The 19,096-nt window shown below is 46.9% G+C and overlaps 1 protein-coding gene across 3 annotated transcripts in view; it reads right to left on the bottom strand.

Annotated features, from left to right (window-relative positions):
- Positions 1-19,096, bottom strand: part of Greb1 (growth regulating estrogen receptor binding 1) — a 122,350-nt gene that overhangs the window by 67,072 nt on the left and 36,182 nt on the right. The window contains exon 1 of one of the 3 annotated variants that reach the window (XM_048804797.1): positions 7,322-7,768. The exons of 1 other annotated variant lie outside the window; for it this stretch is intronic. The gene's annotated coding sequence lies outside the window, so the exon portion shown is untranslated. Of the gene's footprint in view, positions 1-7,321; positions 7,769-19,096 lie in introns of those variants that run through there. One more of the 3 variants, XM_015479971.2, reaches the window with a different exon arrangement.

The raw sequence follows: 19,096 nt of genomic DNA on the forward strand, positions 1-19,096 counted from the left end.
TCCCCCCTCCATGCCGGCTGGAGCAGATCCCAAACCGCAGTAGAGGACCCCAGTCAACAGCCTGTCTCTACTTTCAAGCCACTTTCTGTGCTGGACTCTTAAAAAACCCATGGACATCCAAGGACCAAGGATGGAGGAAGAAGACTTCAACAAAGGCTTTTGATAAAAATCTTTTGACATAAAAGGTAGAGACCAAAAGAAACAAAGAGACAAAAGGAAGAAAACCAAAAAAAAAAAAAAAAACTCAAAGGAAACAAACCCACCACAATTAACATTCTCAGAGGGATACTGTATCTACCCAAGAAGAACGGAAAGCTATAATACACAAACATCCGGAAACAAGAATAGCTCTTAATAACTGCTTAAGTGGCAGAAATTTAAATGTTAGTAGAAAAGTTGGAAGGCAAAGTTGAAGATAGGACACAAAAACAGAAAAGATGCAAAATTGTAAATGCTTTTACTATTGCAAGTAGAACAACTACAATATCAAGTTTTTTGTGTGTTTTTTTTTTGTTTGTTTGTTTTTTTTAGGAATTATCAGTGTCTTTTTCTTGCTAATATTATTTCCAAGATCGGTGGAAAAAACAGATACTCTTGGGCATAGTTGCTCTAAACATGTCCTTAATGTGGCTGGCGACGTTGGCACATTGAATCCTTTGCTCTTTCTCTCCCTCTTGACAAGGACAATTCAGATGTTGGCTGGGCAAGGGCCTAACAGACACCAAATACAAAGAGAAATGTTTTAATGTTTCCTTACAGTGTCCTTACTCAATGACCATGTTAGAAAATAAACTCTTTGGTTGCTGGAGGGAAGGGAAGAATAAAAAAAAATTTGAGGATTGATCCACGAGGCCTGTTAGGAGTTCCAGGAAAAGAGAACAAAGGAAAAAGGAAGGAATGATAGTCCCTAAGAAAAATCTAGAAAATTTTTCCAAATCAAAAGACATAAATTTCTAGATTTAAAAGCTCCATCCAGTGCCCAGCACAATAAGTTTAAAACTATGCCCATCAAGAACAGCACCATGAAACTAAAGAACACCAGGGGTAAAAAATTAAAAGGCTACATTCTAGATTTGAAATGACCAGAATGACTTTGATTTCTCTGCAATAATACTGGACACTAGGAAACCATAAAGTACGATTCTCAAAATTCTAAGGAAAAATTATTTCCTACCTAGAATCCTATACCCAACCAAAATAACAATTGAGAGTATAAGAATGCCATTTTCAAAAATGTAAGATCTCAAAATATATATATCTTCCAAGTTTCTTCTCTCAAGGAAGAAAGAAGCCCCAGGCTCAGAAGAGTGGGCCCAACAGAGGAGAAGATAGAGAGGACTCAAGGGAGGGTGACCAAAGCTGGGCTGTCACACTGCAGCCAGCGACAGAGAGAGGGCTCTGGAAAGGACGACCCCCAGCAGAAAGCCCGTTAACCTGGGTACTGTGATGTGTCCCCCCACAGCAAAATGAGCTTTTCAGCTTCTCTTAGAATATGGAAACGGATAATTGATAGGTTCATAAAGATTTAAACAACAAGAAGAGGCAATTAGCAACTGCAGGAAAAAGAAGATCTTGTGCAAGAGTTGAAAATCTACTTCAGTACAGCGTCAGCTCTGCTGAGTGCTGATTCATCAGATTGGTGCTGTATCTATTTTGGAAGGTCAGGGAAGGGGAAGGGGTGTGTGTATGTGTTTGAGCATGTGTGAGGTTGAGTGTGAACAGGTGGGTTTATGTGTGTGTGTATATTGGTGTGTTAACATTCGGGTGCACCTGGGTATTGGGTATGTCATGCAATGATACAACCTTTTGCGGGGACACTTTATCACTGAGCCACATCCTCAGCCCTTTTTTCATTTTATTTTTAATTTTGAGGCAGGGTCTTGCTAAATTACTGAGGCTGGTCTTTTTTTTTCTTTTTATTATTATTATATTTTTATTTGTTCTACTTAGTTGTACATGTCAGCAGAATGCATTTCAATTCATCGCTGAGGTTGGCCTTGAACTTGCGATCCTCCTGCCTTACCTCCAAGTCCCTGGGATGACAGGCATGAGCCACCGTGCACCTGGCTGATGGCACAATCTTGGCACAGGAAGAAAGACATGTAAGAAACCTAATTCCCATCTTGCTTCCCCCGAGAAGCATTCATACACATCAAAACTTGATGGCCCCTATTTTGTCCTGCTGCCTCTTTGTTATGCTGGGAGCCAAGAAAACCCTGCAATTATTCCAAGAAGGTTCTACTATATTCCCAGAACCACGTGTCAGAGCCTCTAAGGTCCCCATTACAGAGCTTAAGTATTACAGCTTCATATCCAAAGTGAGCACAGATGAGCATCCAAACTTCTATTCACGTCGCTTTTATCTATTTACTGCCATTATTTTTCGGTATATGTTGTATAATGTAAATAATATACAAAATGTGTGGCATGCATACAATTTATATACCAATAAATATGCTATATATGTGTATCTTTTATATATATGTATATTTAGAGAAAGAAAGACCCTAGATTGAATAGAAAAACAAAATGACCAATACTTAACTGTTTCTTATCTATTAAGTGCCATGAAATTTTCTCCCAGCAGCCTTGTGACCAAAGTATCATCTTCATTTTATAGATGAAGAGATAAACTCTGGGACTTGAAGCATTTACTGTTGGCTAATTGACACCAGGGCTTTACAAACTCTTCCCAGAAACCAAAGACAAGGAAGCATTGTTCAGCTGATTCCTTGATGCCAGTGTCACCCTGATATCAAAACCAGACCTTTTTAGCACCTCTGCAGATGTGGGTGCCTCGAGTTGGCTGTCGTGGCCCATGATCATGGTATTGCCATTTGCAACCCAAATCTTTGGGGGTGTAACTCAGATGGAGTGCTGGCCTACATGTGTGGGGCTCAGGTTTGATCCCCAGTTCTGTATGTAAATAAATAAATAACAGCACTATTGATCAATACAATAGTATTGTCTTCACTATTTTCTTCAGTAACATAAACCCCGAGGACATTTGAAGTAATCATCCAAATCACAGCTAGCATTCATCAGGACCGCTTTGTGCTGAGACCTTTCTTGTTATATTTGTCATTTTAGGTCATCTCCATCTCAGGTGGTATAGCTCTCATTTTACACATGAGAAAACAGTCTGGGTGACATGAAGGGGCTGGTCCAAGTTATTTGCTCATAAACAGTAAAGTCCTGCCCCCAGAACTTCCTTTACCTTTGGACAATTTTAGGACATCCAAAGAGGAAGTGTGGGAATCTTTGCTTTCAATGAAGCTGATGACTTCAGAAAGGTGGTGGTGTTGGTTTTTTTTTTTTTTTTTTTTTAATGATGTTTCCTTTTCTAACCATGTCTAACCTTTTGGTAAGTAAAAGGATCACCTCAGGTTATTTCTTAAGGAGTTTTGCCAAAGCAGGGCTGCAACAAAATAAACCTCAGTACATGCAAAGCCACATTTAAAAGCACATCTCTAGCCAGCAACGAAACCGAGAGCATCCTAGGAATGCCACCTGCCGCAGCTGCAGAGGCCAGCGGAGCAAGCCAGCAGCCAGCAGCCAGGCCGTCTCCACCTGTCACGGCTGGGGCACCTGCACTATCATTGGGCGGGGCTGTCGCTGGGGATGAGCCCAAGGGACTCAGGCAGACAGTCTCATCTTCCCTTGAATGGATTTTATTTCCTTTTCTTTATTTTTAAAGAGTAGAATAGCAAAGGTTTGCCCAAGAAATAGAAAAATCCATTTGTCCAAAAGGGCTCCTCGGCACTTACTGGGAGCTGGAAGAGTCACGTGTGTGAAGCTCAAATCTGGCCCCTGATGGCTCTCCACTCCTGTCTCCTCTCCCTTTCCCCTCATCAGCCCAGCACTGTGGACCAGGGCCCGCTCTGCCCCCAGCAGCATGGAGCTCCGGAAGGCGCTAGACTCACTTCCTGAGAGCACGCTGGGCTCTGGGTGCTCAGGGGCTCCTGGCTTGTCGATTTACTCATAAACAATAAAATCATATCCTCCCTGGGTCAGGCCTGGCCCCTCCCAGCCCCAGTGCCACTCAGCTTACAGGTGATCATTAATACCCCTCCCATCGTCCAGGAGCACGCGTGGTTGACTCAACCCTGTGCACAGGGCCAGTGAGGTCCGTGATGTGCGGGAGACACACTGCTCTGCAGTTCTGTCCCAACGTCCAGTTAGATCAAACCAGAAGGGCTCACTGAGAGGGTCGGGTCACATAAGCATAAGATAATAAACTTAGTATCGCTGGACTTAACCAACTTCAAAAATCTTTTCACTTGGGCTGTACAAAGTGGTCATTGTCTGTCTGCTATGATGATGAAAGCATATCTTTGAAATAAAATCTCCAAAAGTTGGATCCATGGATATGTTTCTCTCAAAGCGTGTGACTCTGGGCAAGCTACCTAACCCCTCTGAACCTCTATTTCCCCCTCTGTGAAATGAGGATAAAAAGAACTACCTTGGGATGAAATGAATAAACAATTTAGGGCAATTAAATATAGTAGATGTTAATGAGTTCCAGAATCCTCTTTGAAATTGGAATTAACTGCTCATAATGCTTTTTTTTTTCCAGTGTTGAAGGTCAAACCCGGGGCCTGATGCCGGCTAAGGAAGAGCTCTACCACTGAGCTACACCCCAAGCCCTCGTAATTCTAATTTTTAGATGCTGATCACAGACTTTATATACGCCTTAATCTGGATTTGATTTGATTAATCTTCATGGTGCGCTCCAGGGGAAATAATGAAGCTTCGGCTTCTGTGGGAGAAGGCAATTGAAAGCTGCCTCTCCAAGCATCTCACTAACCCCCTCCCCCTCCCTAAGCAAACCCGAGGCTCCTTGACTGCAGGACTAGCCTCACGGCCGCTTCATGTCCCATGGGCAGGAACTCCAGGCCCCAGAAAATAACTCCACTTGGGAGAGGAGGTGTGTGAGTAGGTGACGGTGATTCCGGGTGTCGTCCTGTCCAGAAGCTCCCAGATCCAGACCCCAGAGCCCCAGGTGAACTGAGCACACATCTGAGGCTGTGACTTAGCAGGAGTCACCCCTGCCCCAGCCAGAACGCCTGTTAGCTGACAACCCCCGCATCACCTGGAGTCTCCTCGCTGCTTTCTGCTCCATCGGTCAGAGGGGAGCTTTCCTGGGGCACAGAGTACAGACACGGCTGCTCCTCTGGGCCAAAATCCATGGCTCCCTCTCCTCCTCCCCCTGTCCCCAGAACTTCCTTTACACTTTGTTCTCCCTCAGGCCACAGAGAGGTCTGTCTACCAGCTCCCCTGGGGACCAGCTGCAGCACACAGCAGCAGAGTGCCCCCCTCCCTGGGCCGAGGACAGCTTCCCAGGCTCCTGCCCAGGCTCCTAGGAACACTGAGGCTGGCCATGAGGGCATCAGGGCCAAGTTCAGGTGGTGGGACCTGCCCAAGCCACACAGTCAACGCCTGGCCCGGCTACGACTGCTCTTCAGAGAAGCAGAGAACCTTCTTATGGGATCGGGGTTTTGCCCTAAAGTCCAATACTTACACCACAGCAGTTGGGCAGGTGGCAGCTGTGCGGGGAGGGGGGGGGGCACAGCAAGGAGGCTCCCAGGAAGGCCTCACGGAAGAGCTCTGAGAAAAGGGCAGTCCAGAGAGAAGCGGCCCTGGACACCCAGGCAGAACCAGGACAACACCCCACTGTGTGGCTTTGGAGCCCATGGGGAGCACATGCAGGGGGCCTGCAAGTTCAGAGGACGCCCCTAGAACCAGCCCCTCGAGCCACAGGCGACTTTGGGCTCAGAGGGACTGTGCAGGAGAGATTGCTCAGGCACCCCAGGGAGACTCAAGGACACCAAGACTGCCCCTGTGGGGACAGAGGACCCGGTGGAGCAGGTGGCTGCCAGCTTTGGAGACACTGGGAAGTTGGGGGTGCTGTCCAGTGGAGGGGAGGCGGTGGCCAGGCCTTCCTAGTGAGTCCTCCCACGCCCACCCGCCCTCTGCCCTCGCAGGGGCTGCTGAGCCTCTGACAACACCCCATGGGCAGGCCCTGGCTACGTCTGCCCACTGTCACCTCACCCTCCCTTTGGAGTCAGGCCCTCAGGGGAGAAAGCCCGTCCAGGCTTCCTGCCTGCTGGCCTCCGTCCCCTTGCTCTCCACCTGGCTGTCCCTGCTCTGACTCCGGCCACCACACACCTTAGACCCTCCCGCCTCCATCTCCCGAGGGAGGCAGCCTCCCCCAGAACCCCTCCCCTCCAGGCCTTCCAGGGCAGTGTGTTATGGGGACAGACACTTCCCTGACCAGCAAGAGGGACAGCCCACACGCCAGCCACCACTGACCCCTGCTCCTTCTTCCACCCTCCCTATGACAAGAAGGGTAACGTTTCTGATGAATCCAAAGTTTTGAAAATCAGAAACTAACACAGCACAGGGCTGGGTTGTGGCTCAGCAGTCGTGCACTCTCCTAGCACATGCAAGGCCCTGGGTTCGATCCTCAGCACCACATAAACATAAATAGATAAAATAAAGGTATTTTATCCAACTACAACTAAAAAATAAAATGAAAATTTAAAAACATAGCACAGCCCTCCCAGGGCTCTGTCACATCCAGCACACTGCAGGCCCTGGCTAGAGGGACAGCCTGGCGGGCGGCGGCACCCCAGCAGCAGCCAGCCCAAATATATGACATGGCAATCAATGCCTTAAGCCTGGGAATGGCATCCTATAAACTCTTTGACTTCCCCCTGGCAGGAAACAGGGCATTCTGATGTAGATTGCTCTGCTTTCCCCCAAGGAACTCATAAACCCCGTGGGAGCTGTTTAGGGAAGAAAGGTGGGGGAGGGTGACCCAGCTGCGCCCACGGGCCCTTCCCTGCCCTGCGCAGGCAGCTGTGCACAGAATGTCAGTGAGTCTTTGCAGAAGTCTTCGGGTGCTCTGGACCAGAACTACAAAGCCAGTCGCAGCGAGAACCGAAAGGGACCAAAGGATGCAGAATAAAGTCAGGGAGGAAGAAACTCCGGAAAGATCTCACTCCAGGACCAGCGGAACAGCAGGTGGGACCCCCTCAGTCCATCCTGTATCATTTCACCTGCTGTGGCCTTGTGTCCACCTTCTGCAAAACTAATTAAATGCAGCCTCCTTAGAGACCATTTCAATCAGTGGAAAGGGCACAGAGTCACTAAACGGAATTGCTTCTGCATATTGTCCCCTGCACCTTATCCAAAGCTAATGCTCGGAGGTTACTTTGCTCAACACAGACCAGTGCCGTCCTCACAAGTAAACTGGCCAACAGAACCCCTCCAAACGGGCAGCCAGTGCTCGCTCCCAAGTCAAACAAACACACCATACCTTACAGAAAGCTGGTCATTTCAGGCAGCCAAGAACAGGCGCAGCCCCCAAGGGCGGAGAGTGGGGAGGCTCCTGCCTCCAGGCGGCATCTTTGATCTGCAGGGAAGAAGCGTGGGGTGTGCCTGGTGCCCTGCTGCAGGGCTGAGGAGCCCAGTAGGTCGGCCTGACACCATGGCTCCAGGGTCTGCACCCCACGGCTGGCTACAAGGACACAAAAGAAAAAAAGAAACAATCGCAACCCCCCCCCCCCCCCCGCAAAAAAAAAAAATCAAGAAAGAAAGAAAAAGAAATCGCAGAACTACTCCAACTGGAGCTCCATCTGCCCCGGGCTCCTGCTGGGTCAGATGGCAAATGCCACAAGCCTACGTCTCAGGAGTGAAGTGTTCTCTGGGTCAGGGTGCTCCCTGTGCAGGCACACAGCAATCTGTCTAAGCACTGGCAGTTCAACTGATGGTTTTTCAAAACATGAAAGTTTTTGTACAAAACTGCACACACTTACGCAAAGAACAAAGGTGACAAGAAGCCTGCCGCTGTGCTCAGGAGGCGGGCAGCCAGCAGCCGGGTTGGCCTCCTGGGGCCACAGGCACTCAGCTCTGCCCCTGCAGATACCACCTCCTCAACACGGAGACAATCGGGACAACAGGGACCTCCTCGGTGAGAGTCACTGGGGGGATGTTTTAAACTTTCCTCATTTAAATTGTGTCTGGCACTGTGGAAATCTTGGAGGAAACACCTGCTCTATCCAGAGCTTTCTATACACTCCTGTTGCTGTGGACTCCCGCAAATCCCGGAATCCTGATTAAATCCTAACCTAAGGGAAAGAAAAGGAATAATGAAAGCCAACTCTATTTGTGGTATATATCTCTATTTGGGGTTTTTGTCTTCTTGCTAGGGTCTCTTATTTCCCTGCAAACATGGCTTTCAATGTCATCTACCTTTTGTAACAAGGTCTAAAGAGCTGGGTCATTCTTGCTGGTGCCCCAGTTGACAGAGTGCCCGGCTCTTTCTGGGTGTAGTCCTCAGAAGTACGAGGCACTTCGGGGTACACCTGATCTGGGGCTGACAGTGTCTTCCCAGGAAGGGTGATGGGGACCCCACCCAGCCCCCCACTTTCACAGCAAGGGCAGGACAGCGCCCCCTGGTGTTTCTACTGGATCCCTGATGCCCTCTGTACTCCCCACCAAACAAGTGCATGCCAAGTCCGTCAGGTCAGAGGAGGAAGGAGGGGGCAGGGAGGACACCATGCACCAGAAGCCCCTGTGCCTTCGGCCACACAGAGCCCTGCTGGTCATGGAGGGACCCTGGGAGATACAGAAATGCCCAAGAAGAAGGAATACCTGACACAGTCTGCACTATCTACATACACAAGAGCTGTGTGCATGGAGGGTTTGTGAATGATGCAGATGTTCCTAGGCTAGAACATTCCACAAGGAAAAGACTTAATAGTTATGGCTGTAATTGTATAATATGTCATGTATTTTAAATTGTTACATATATACACACATATATAATGCATTTATATATGTATGTGTGTGTGTATATATATATAACACATTAGGACATACACTATAATGTATGAATTGTAACAGAGTTTGAGCAGAAGAATTTTTAGGAGAATGGGCTCTGGACCCAGGCTTGAGTTTGAATGCTGACTTATCAGACGTTCAATCTTAAGCAAGATACTTAATCTTTATGTGAGATTTCCCCAATCTGAAAAACAGGATAAAATACCTGCTTCTTAAGGCCATTGTAAGGATTCAGTGAATGATCATGCATAGCGTGCTTAGAACTGTGCCCAGCACATATAGACTTACTATATACAACAGGCTCACAGTGACAATCATCCTTGTCAAGCTTTCAGCCTGTAAATAAGTAAATAAAACGTTAAAAGGGACTGGCAGGAAACGCCTGCAGCCGTTGTCCCTAATTGAACGAATTCAAGGTCCTTTTATGCTTCCTTCACCTTTGCTATAATTTGCTAATGTTTTAAGCTGAATAAGTTGTCATCATTGTGAAGAGAAAGTCAGCAAAAAGGATCAGCCTTCCTCCGATGCACTGCAGAGGCTGTGCACTGTGTTTCCGGCACCCAGGCCCTGAGGAGGAGGGACGCCCTGGGCCAGTGCCAGCTCTGTACAGGTGCTGTGGAGGTGATGTTCCAAAATAAAATCTGCAATTCCTTGTTCAATGGCCATAAATCTCCTTGCCGCAAGACCCTTTCTTCTACTCGATATCAAATGCTACTCTGCCCCACGCGCAGCTGATGCCCACAGGTACGATCTCCAGCCACAGCCACGGTCTCCAGCCACAGCCAACATCAGTGTCTGAGACTGGCACGTTTCCTTTTTTGTTTTTTATTTCTGACTTCAAAGGCCAGAAGTGACACCATTCAAAAAAGAAGAAAAGCCTCTGCTTATCCAACAGAAAGTCCCAGAGACCATGCTAACCTCCATTAACAAATAAATATGTTTGGGCTTCCATCAAACTTGTCCCTGAGAGGTTTTCAGGACCCTGTGGGGTTCGAAGCTTCACTGGCACACGCTGCAAGGGCAGACAGATGCTGACCACTGACCAACACTTCCCACGCTGTATTCCCTCTACTTAGGAAACCGTACTCTTCATTCACAATACGAACTCCTACTCATCCTCCAAGACCCAGTTCAGGGTCCAGCTTTGCTTCTACTGTACAGAGGTCCCAGCATCCCCAAATTGAACTGAGCATTTCTTGGTCTCCCTACTGTTCCCACGCGGCTCTCACAGTGGGATCTCCCAAGAGCAGAGAATGTGAATGCGCACACCCGATTCCAGCCACAGTCCCAGGAGATCTGAAGTACTTAATAACAGCGGTTTTGTTTGGTTGGTTACCTTTGTTTTCGTTTTTGCAGAGCTGAGTATCAAACCTAGGCCCGAGTGCATGCCAGATGGGCACTCTATCACCGAGCCACATCCCAGCCCTGATAAGAGTGAATTTGCAAGGCAGAGCTTGCCTTTTACAGCAAAAGAGAAAAAGCAAAGCCTGTGCGGTGGCACACCTGTCATCCCAGCCGCTCGGAGGCTGAGGCAGGAAGACCGCAAGCTCACAGCCAGCCTCCGCAACTTAGCAAGGCCCTAAGCAATGTAGCTACAGTCTGTCCCAAAATGTAATAATTAAAAAGGACTGGGGATATGTGGGGATATGGCTCAGTGGTGAAACACCCTGGGTCCAATCCTCAATACCAAAGAAGAAAGGGAAAGAAAAGGGCTCAAAGCAACCCGAGGAGCCAACACGGGCACCACACACATCCGCACTTGGGCAGAACTTTCAAAGGGTCAGAGTTAGTGGGCACAACCGGGAAGCTGGGAGGATAAAACCAGTACTGTGAGCGGAGCTAACAGGATCATTCTGTGGCAACCCAAGAGCCCCCGTTTCCTCCTCTAGTTAAAGCTTTCCCTCAGCCCCTTCCCTTAATTTACTGGATTCCAGAAACTCAGAGCTCGAGGTCGCAGGGGAATCATTCAATTCATAGGGTCAACAAATGCACTGCGTAGTGTCAGTAACCAAGTGCCACCTCCCTCTGGAAATGCGGTCTGACTAGGGGGACTAACAGAAGGACCGTGGTGTGAACTCCTAACCCACATGTACCTGACCCTCCTGAAACCACTTGTGAAAGATGGTAAAGTTAAAAAAAAAAAAAAAAGGTTGTAAAGGGAGGAGGTGTTTTAAGCCACAGCAACGAAGAACAGTAAAGGGAGGGCACCAGCAAAGGAGCAGCTCGGGTTTAATGAACTTCCAGAAGCCACATGAGAGAGGGGACCTGTGGCTGAAGGAGTGACGGGCACAGCAGCAAGGTCCGCGCCAAGGGGAAGCAGCCGCAGCAGAGCTAAAAACAGGAAGTCTCAGGAACACCACTGACCGGGCCCAGGGCCCTCCACCTCCACCTGGGGCCACTCATCTCCATAGCAACCAGTCCATGGGTGGGAACCAGTCTGGCTTTCAGAAGCCTCTGGAACACCAGTGGAGTCTGTCCTAAGCACCACGCTCCACCTGTGGACCCAAGCACCATCCGACCCTGTCTGCTTCGTTTCTAAATGCACACGACAACCCAAGGGTGACAACATCCAGAAGAACTCAAGAAGAGACTCCGAGCAATCGGAGAAGGGGTGGGGGTGCATAAAGAAGGAAACTCTAATCACTGTCCTCAGAGGGACCGGGCCACACTCCAGAGCCTGCCCAGCCACTCACAAGGGGCTTTGGGAAATCCCAGAGGAGGAGCCCTTGGAGGAGAGCCGGCTCCTCTGGGTCACTGTGGAGGTTCCTGTGGCTAGGCCAGAGAGCCCCTCGGAAGGCTGGGGACGCGAAAGCCACCCACTTTCTGCATGCAATCATTCGGACTCCTAGACGCTCTATGACATCGGGCCTCTGAACACACGGTTCTGCCACAAGACTTTTTTTGATTTATGACTAAACAAATTGAACACCTCCCAAGCTTCCAGGCTGCTTAGGAGTGCGTGCCTCAGCAAGACGACCAAGGTGACTGCAGTGGAAGGGATTGGCTGAGCCCCACTAACCCCCACCGCACCCAGAAGGCCGCGGCCCTGTCACCAGGGCCTCCTATGGTCGTACACACCTCTCACCATCTCCACGTGTGCAAAACCGTGCTGCCCTGATGAGGATTTTCTCTCTTTTAAGATATGTCCCTAATGAAGTTTCTCAGTGCTGTGTCCCCAGCCCCTCATCCCCCTAAACCCCGTGGTTCTCAGAGCAGAGACCTGCACCGCGCAGTGATTTTGGGGGGCACGTGTCAAGAAACAGCAAAACCGACCGTATTCCTGCGATAAAAAAAAAAGCCCAGCTCGTGGAATCTGGTTTGGAAATATCCCCACCACCCCCCCTGAACTGCACCCCGTCCCTCCTAATCGTGTGTCTGGGCACCCTGACGTTTTGTCTCCTGCTTGACTCTCTCCCTGCACTGACCTAGCTAGACTCCTCTGGGGAAGGACCAATTGTTGTATTTTGTTGCAAAAAAAAAAAAAATTCTGCATATCACTTGGAGATTTTTCTCCTAATGGAAAATCCATTCTTGATGTTTGTTTATGGAAAAAAAAGTAGCAAAGTCTGGGGGACGCTGTGGAGATGGCTGTGCCTCGGTTCTATCCACTGTTCACTGAGACCGGGTCCAGCTCCGGATTCTCTGAGCTCCATTTTCCTCGGCCATAAGTGGAGTTGGCAATAGCAACTTCAGAGGGGCTGTGTGGGGATTAAATAAGGTAACGTAGTACCTAGTGGTGACTGGCACTTAATAAGTGAGGGTCCCCCCAATTTATCATTTTCCTTTTTGAGAACTAGGCTCTCTTAAGTGGTCATAGACATATTCCCTCATCTGTCTTATTTGAAATATCCTCCCCTCCCCATCTCTTGAATTCATAGCTTAAACACTGAAGGAAAAAAAAAAAGATAATTGAAAAGCCCAAAACTTCTTAGCTTTTAGGACCAACTCTTCTGGTTCATATTGGCTAGTCTCTCCTTTGGTCTTTCTCTTCTACTCACTTGGAGGTGTCACACATTCCTTCCTTCAGTCATTCATTCAACAAACATTTGTGGGTGCCTGGGATACAGCAGGGATATATGCATCTTAACTTTCCAGAGCCTTGGTTTTCTCAGCAAGAAGAGGATTAAAATCTTTGTCACAAAGATGTTGAAAGGCTTTAAATGCAACAGGACCATAAAGAATGTGTCACCATAGTAGGTGCTCAACAAAGAACAACGAAGAAGCCACAGCCTGTCACAGCAGTCTGAAACCCTGTTACACAAGGACTCCCTCTCTGCCCCCTGGTGCAGATGAGCACCTACAGCTACATCCTTAGAGGCGTAAGACCTTTCCTTCTCCACAGCCAAACAGGCCTGGGCCACGGTCCCGCAGCTGCAGAGCAAACAGGCTGATTATGATTGCACAGGGGAAGAGTCATGGCTCGGCAGGTGTGACTCACCACCCTCAGCTGTGGTCCTCAGGAGAACTGTCGTTGGGTCTGGGTCAAAGTGACCCAGTTACACACTTTGTTTCACTGCTGTGGTTCATGCTGAATTTTAAAATAAAAACTAAAGGCTTAAGAAAAGATTGCCACTTGATGGCTTTGGCTCCAAGGACACTATGAACCCTGCCCTTCGGAAGCCCCTGCTCTTTCACTTACCTGGACACAGCTGAACACAAATGCAGCTTCCTGCACATTCAACCCTGTCCCAAGGGCCAGGGCCTCTGGGGGTACCCAGCACCCAGCACAGGTAAGTCCCCCAAGAGTCTACTGATTAAGTGCTCCCAAAGGCAGGTTAACTTTCAAGCAGTAAGAAAAAAGAGAATTATGGACCCCAAACATCTGATCTTTCCTAATGCTCCAAAAAGATTAATATTTCCCACATTATTCTTGTAGTGGTGACTCTTTGGCAAAGACATTTCTACACATTTACTATGACATATTCAAATGACAAATGTATGAAACAATAGAAAGCAGAGAAACAGAGCTGGAGATGTAGCTCGGTGGTAGAGCACTTGCCTAGCTGCACGAGCCCTGGGTCGGCCCCAGCACCATGAAGCAGAGAGAGTGAGACATGTACATAATAAGGAAAGAAAACCAGAGAAACATATCACTCTCATCCTTAGCACCTAATCTAATTATAATTTTTAAAAAATGCATAGAAAAAGACTTGAAGGAAGCACATTAAAAGGTTAATGATGGCTGTTTTATGAATAGAACTGTGGAGAAATTTTTTTTCTTCCTAATCTCCTATATTTTCTAATTTTTTTTTAACCAAAGAATCATCTTCAATTTTTAGAAACTGCTTTGGGGAAAATCATGACCATGACACTCTCCGTCTTGAGTCGGCTTCTAGGCAGAACAACGGGAAAGACAGGGAGGACTGGCGCTGGAGTTAGACACCTCGGCCGCTCTCCCACAGGCAAGTCCCCTCACCCCTGTACCGCTGCTGACCAGGCCCAGCGCGCTCTCACCAGCCAGCAGCGCCAGCTCAGACTCACCCCGACTCTTCAGTGACAGCACCGCAGGGGAACTGGGAACCTTCTGGGGCTCAAGCATCCCCAGGGGCGGAACACTGCTGCACGAGCTGTCCTGCAGGTCAGGGCCTCCTGGCTGCAGGGACGTGAAGAGGCAGCTGGACACACCTGCCCACCTGGGTGACAGCACAGAGGGGCCAATGGCCCTGCACACAGCTTCTTGACCCAGCCTGGGGCCTCCTTCCTCCAGCCACTTCCCCACGGAGGCCCACCCTCACTTCAACCCTTCTTCTAAAAATCTGGTGTAAGACCACAGACTGGGACCCCAACTAGAATAAGACATACCCCGTGTTTGCATAAATATGTCAAAAGATGCTCTACTGTCGTGTCCAACTAAAAAGAACAAATAATTAAATAAATAGCCTGGTGTATTAAATCTGAGTAGATACAAGGGGATATTGGTAAATTATTGTGTTATAAAGACTCACCTTGTGATGAATGCTGTGGTCCCCACCTGCAGTTAGAACAAGCTCATCCTCGTGGTCTTTGAAAGCCCCTTCTGCCCCACTGTCCCCTTGGGTGAAGGTATATTTAGTTCCATGTGTCCACTTGTCCTTGCTTTTCTTCACAATTTTAACAACATTTTCAATTTAAATGTTACTTAATTTTTAATTTTTTTTTAGTTGTAGTTGGACACAATACCTTTATTTTATTTATGTGGTGCTGAGGATGGAAACCAGGGTCTCACTCGTTCCAGGCAAGCGCCTAGAACCCAGCCAGCCCCATGTTGCTTAATTTTAACCTAAAGTTTAACATTGATTGAACTGAATTTTGTTTCCTATCTAGCAAAGATCAACTTTAGCATGCCCAGGAATCCCTTGGGAGTCTTATTAAAATGCAGATTCTGAAAAAAAAAGAAAATGCAGATTCTGGTTCAGTAAGTCTGGGCTGATTCTAGAAATTTAGCATCTCTAACAAGCTAAATTTTTAAAAAAGTATTTATTTATTTGTTCTAATTAGTTATACATGACAGCAGAATGCATTTGAGTTCATAGTACACAAATGGAGCACAATTTTTCATTTCTCTGATTGTGCACAAAGTAAAGTCACACCACTCGTTATCTTCATACATATACCTAGGGCAATGATGTCCATCTCATTCATTCCACCATCTTTCTTACCCCATGCCCCATCCCTTCCCCTCCCTCCCCTTTGCCCTATCCAAAGTTTCTCCATTCCTCCCATGCTCCCCCCATCCCCATTATAGATTTGCATCCACTTATCAGAGAAAACATTCGGCCTTTGTTTTTTTTGGGATTGGCTTACTTCACTTAGCATGATATTCTCCAACTCCATCCATTTACCTGCAAATGTCATTATTTTATTCTTTTAATGCTGAGCAAGATTCCATTGTGTATATATGCCACAGTTTCTTTATCCACTCATCTTTATCCATGCATCTAGGTTGGTACCACAATTTAGCTATTGTGAATTGTACTCCTATAAACATTGATTTGGCTGTCTCACTGTAGTATGCTGATTTTTAAGTCCTTTGGGTATAAACCAAGGAGTTGGATTAACTGGATCAAATGGTGGTTCATTCCAAGTTTTCTAAGAAATCTCCATACTGCTTTCCAGACTGATTGCACCAATTTGCAGTCCCACCAGCAATGTATGAGTGTGCCTTTTCCCCCACATCCTCACCAACACTTATTGTTGTTTGTATTCTTTTTTTTATAGTTATTTTTTAGTTTTTTTTAGGTGGACACAATATCTTTATTTTTTATTCTTATATGGTGTTGAAGATCAAACCCAGCACCCTGTGCATGCCAGGTGAGCGTGCCATCGCTTGAGCCACATCCCCAGCCCTGTTGTTGTATTCTTAATGGCTGCCATCTGACTGGAGTGAAATGAAATCTTAGAGTAGTTTTGATTTGCATTTCTCTAATTGCTAGAGATGTCTAACAAGCTATTTTAACCTAATTCTAGGTTAAGTTTTAACCTAAGCAGCATATTATTGAGTCCTACATTCCTACACTGTGCATGAGTGAACCCAGGCTGGGGAATATTTTACGTCTGGCTTAGCTGCTCAGTGCGTGCTCCTGAGTGCATCCAAGATATCACCTCTATCTGAATGTCCCTCATTTCCCCTGCTGTGCAGTATGGTGTGGGGTAGGTGGACTGCACCCCACGTTATTTTTCCAGTGTATAGTTTTTGTTTTTTTTTTTTGTTTGTTTGTTTGTTTTTTAATATTTATTTATTTTTTTTTTTTTTTTAGTTTTTCAGTGGACACAACATCTTTGTTTGTATGTGGTGCTGAGGATCGAACCCGGGCCGCACGCATGCCAGGCGAGCGCGCTACCGCTTGAGCCACATCCCCAGCCCCTCCAGTGTATAGTTGATGGCCACTTGAGGTTTTTCTAGCGTTTGTGTATGAGTTATTACAAAGAACACTCATATAAACATCATCATCCAATTCCTGTTTCAAACATAGGTCACAAAGCTGCTACACAGCTCTGGGTGCCAGGCACATTTAGGTTACCTAAGTGGCATCTGCAGGAGCAAAGGGATGGACCAACTTACGCTCCCAGCGCCAATCAAGCAAGTGGTTCCACATCCTAACCCCCACGTCGCTGCCAAACATCTTCACTTTGGCATCTGGTGGTGTGAAATGGCGTCTCATTGTAGTTCTGCGTCACTCTCAAGTTGAGCATCTTTCCATGCTTATTCATTATCTGTTCCTCTCAAATCCCTTTTCCAAGTCCTGAACTAGCCCTTTAGTTCATTTCACCAAACCAAAAAGGAAACTTCTGAGGATGTTCACATCTCACTCTGTCCTCTATTTGCCCTTCTCCTTTCATAAGCTTTCTTCTTTAGGAGCTGAGAGGTGTCCTCCATATTCACAGGTAGAACAGATTTGTCAATTGCATTATTTTCATACTTTTAATAATTTCCTTTCATTATTTTGAAATGAGACAGATTTTGTGAATCCTGGTAAATGGGAATTTTCAAAGTTATTGTGGGCAAAATATATATATAAAGTAGGAAAAAATAAAAATAATTAATTTTCTATTTTATGAAGGTAATAAGTCACACTCAATGATGCTGAGAATTGCCAGAGCCAGTTGAGAACAATCACCAGGTACTAATTCTTCATTCAATTTACTTACCGAATAACTTTTAACACACACACACACACACACACACACACACAGGTTATTCCTTTAGAATATCTATAGGTAGTAAAAAAATGAAATCTGACATGCATAGATCATTTCATTAGCACATTGGTTAGTATTAGGGATTTCTCCCAGGACATACAGAGTAAGTTACACCTAATGCTTATGAACAGCACAGAGTGCACTAAATACTAAAGTATTCTATCACCACGGGTTTTATTGACTGCTGGGGACTCAAAAAACCATCATCTGGTCCAAACTTGTGTGTTACAGAGGGAATGATTCTATCATTTTAAAGACAAGGAATAGAACATTTGATCCAAGCAAATAACTCTGCTGCTTTGTGCCGGGATATTGGACCTCCCAGTACCTTGCCTCTCACGACAGATTCGATGGGATTTCTGCAGCGTGTGTGAAACTGGAGTAGATGCACAGGGACAGAAAAGTCTCTGTCCTTGAAGGCTCATCATGCTACCAGAACAGGGGCCACTGGGGTTCTGTGATCTGTCCCCCACACAGCACCAAACACGCAAACTCAGGACCTTTTCCCCACGTGGACCATAGGGACCGAGTGTCTGACCTGACCTCTGGTGCACTGTTTCCCTGAGCCACTGTCTTAGTTGACAGAGTTTTACGACCAGAGAACGACTGATTCTGAGATTTTGTGTGTTTATCCCACAGTTTTTTGACTGTCAGTCAAAAAGGAGATAAGCCTCCACACAAGTCATAGGGAAGGGAATTATGGGATGGAGGGATATTGGTGTCCCTGAAACAGCTGGGAACTCTGTCCGCAGAAGCATTCAAGTGGCAGACCTCAGGATCAGGAGGCAGCTGCCATTTCCATCACAGCATCCATCACGCCAACAACCCGGCTCAGGGTCTGTCTTCTCACAAGACCAGAAACTCACGAGGCAAAGTCCACACAAGCTTGCTCACTGCAGAACCTCCGGAACCCAGCCAGGGTGGCTGCCTCGGCTAATACTTCCCAAGTGAATGCATGCATACAGTTCTGCCTACAGAGAGGCGGCCACCAGAAGAGGTGGCCCAGGAGACATGCCATCTCTCCAATCCACCGGGTGCCCAAGTTCTACCCCGACATCGCGTTTCATCACAAGGTACTCTCCATCCCGTTAGCTGGGAGCCATCCTCCCAGAGTTACACTGGAAGGTCACAACCTTGGCTTTTTTCCAAAACCATTATGCGAAACAGCCATATAGAACGGGCTTTGGCATTTGCTGGCAAATTAAGTCCTCCATGTCATTTATATGAGGTTACGCAATAGAAATTACTTTGAGAATTTCATGCCGGGAGAGAAAGTCCTTTTCCCTGAAGAACTGGAGTGCCTCTTCCTTTCTAATAATAGGACAATTAGCTCTTAGCACTTCCTCATTTTGTTTTGACCACCACATTGTGATAAATGCACATTTAAAAAAAAGCAACTATTAATTTCAGGAAAAACAAAAAACTGCTCAGGAGAACAGAAAATTAGTGTAGTTCATTCACTACGTGGCTCAGCTGCTATAAGGATGTGTGCACTGAACTGAGCTCTCAAAACCATGAAGAGCTATAGCATCTGTGGGTGGAAGGAAGATGGGGAAGCGGGTGGCAGGAG

This window comes from Marmota marmota, unplaced genomic scaffold (assembly GCF_001458135.2).
Source record: "Marmota marmota marmota unplaced genomic scaffold, marMar, whole genome shotgun sequence".
NCBI classification, from domain to species: Eukaryota; Metazoa; Chordata; class Mammalia; order Rodentia; family Sciuridae; genus Marmota; species Marmota marmota.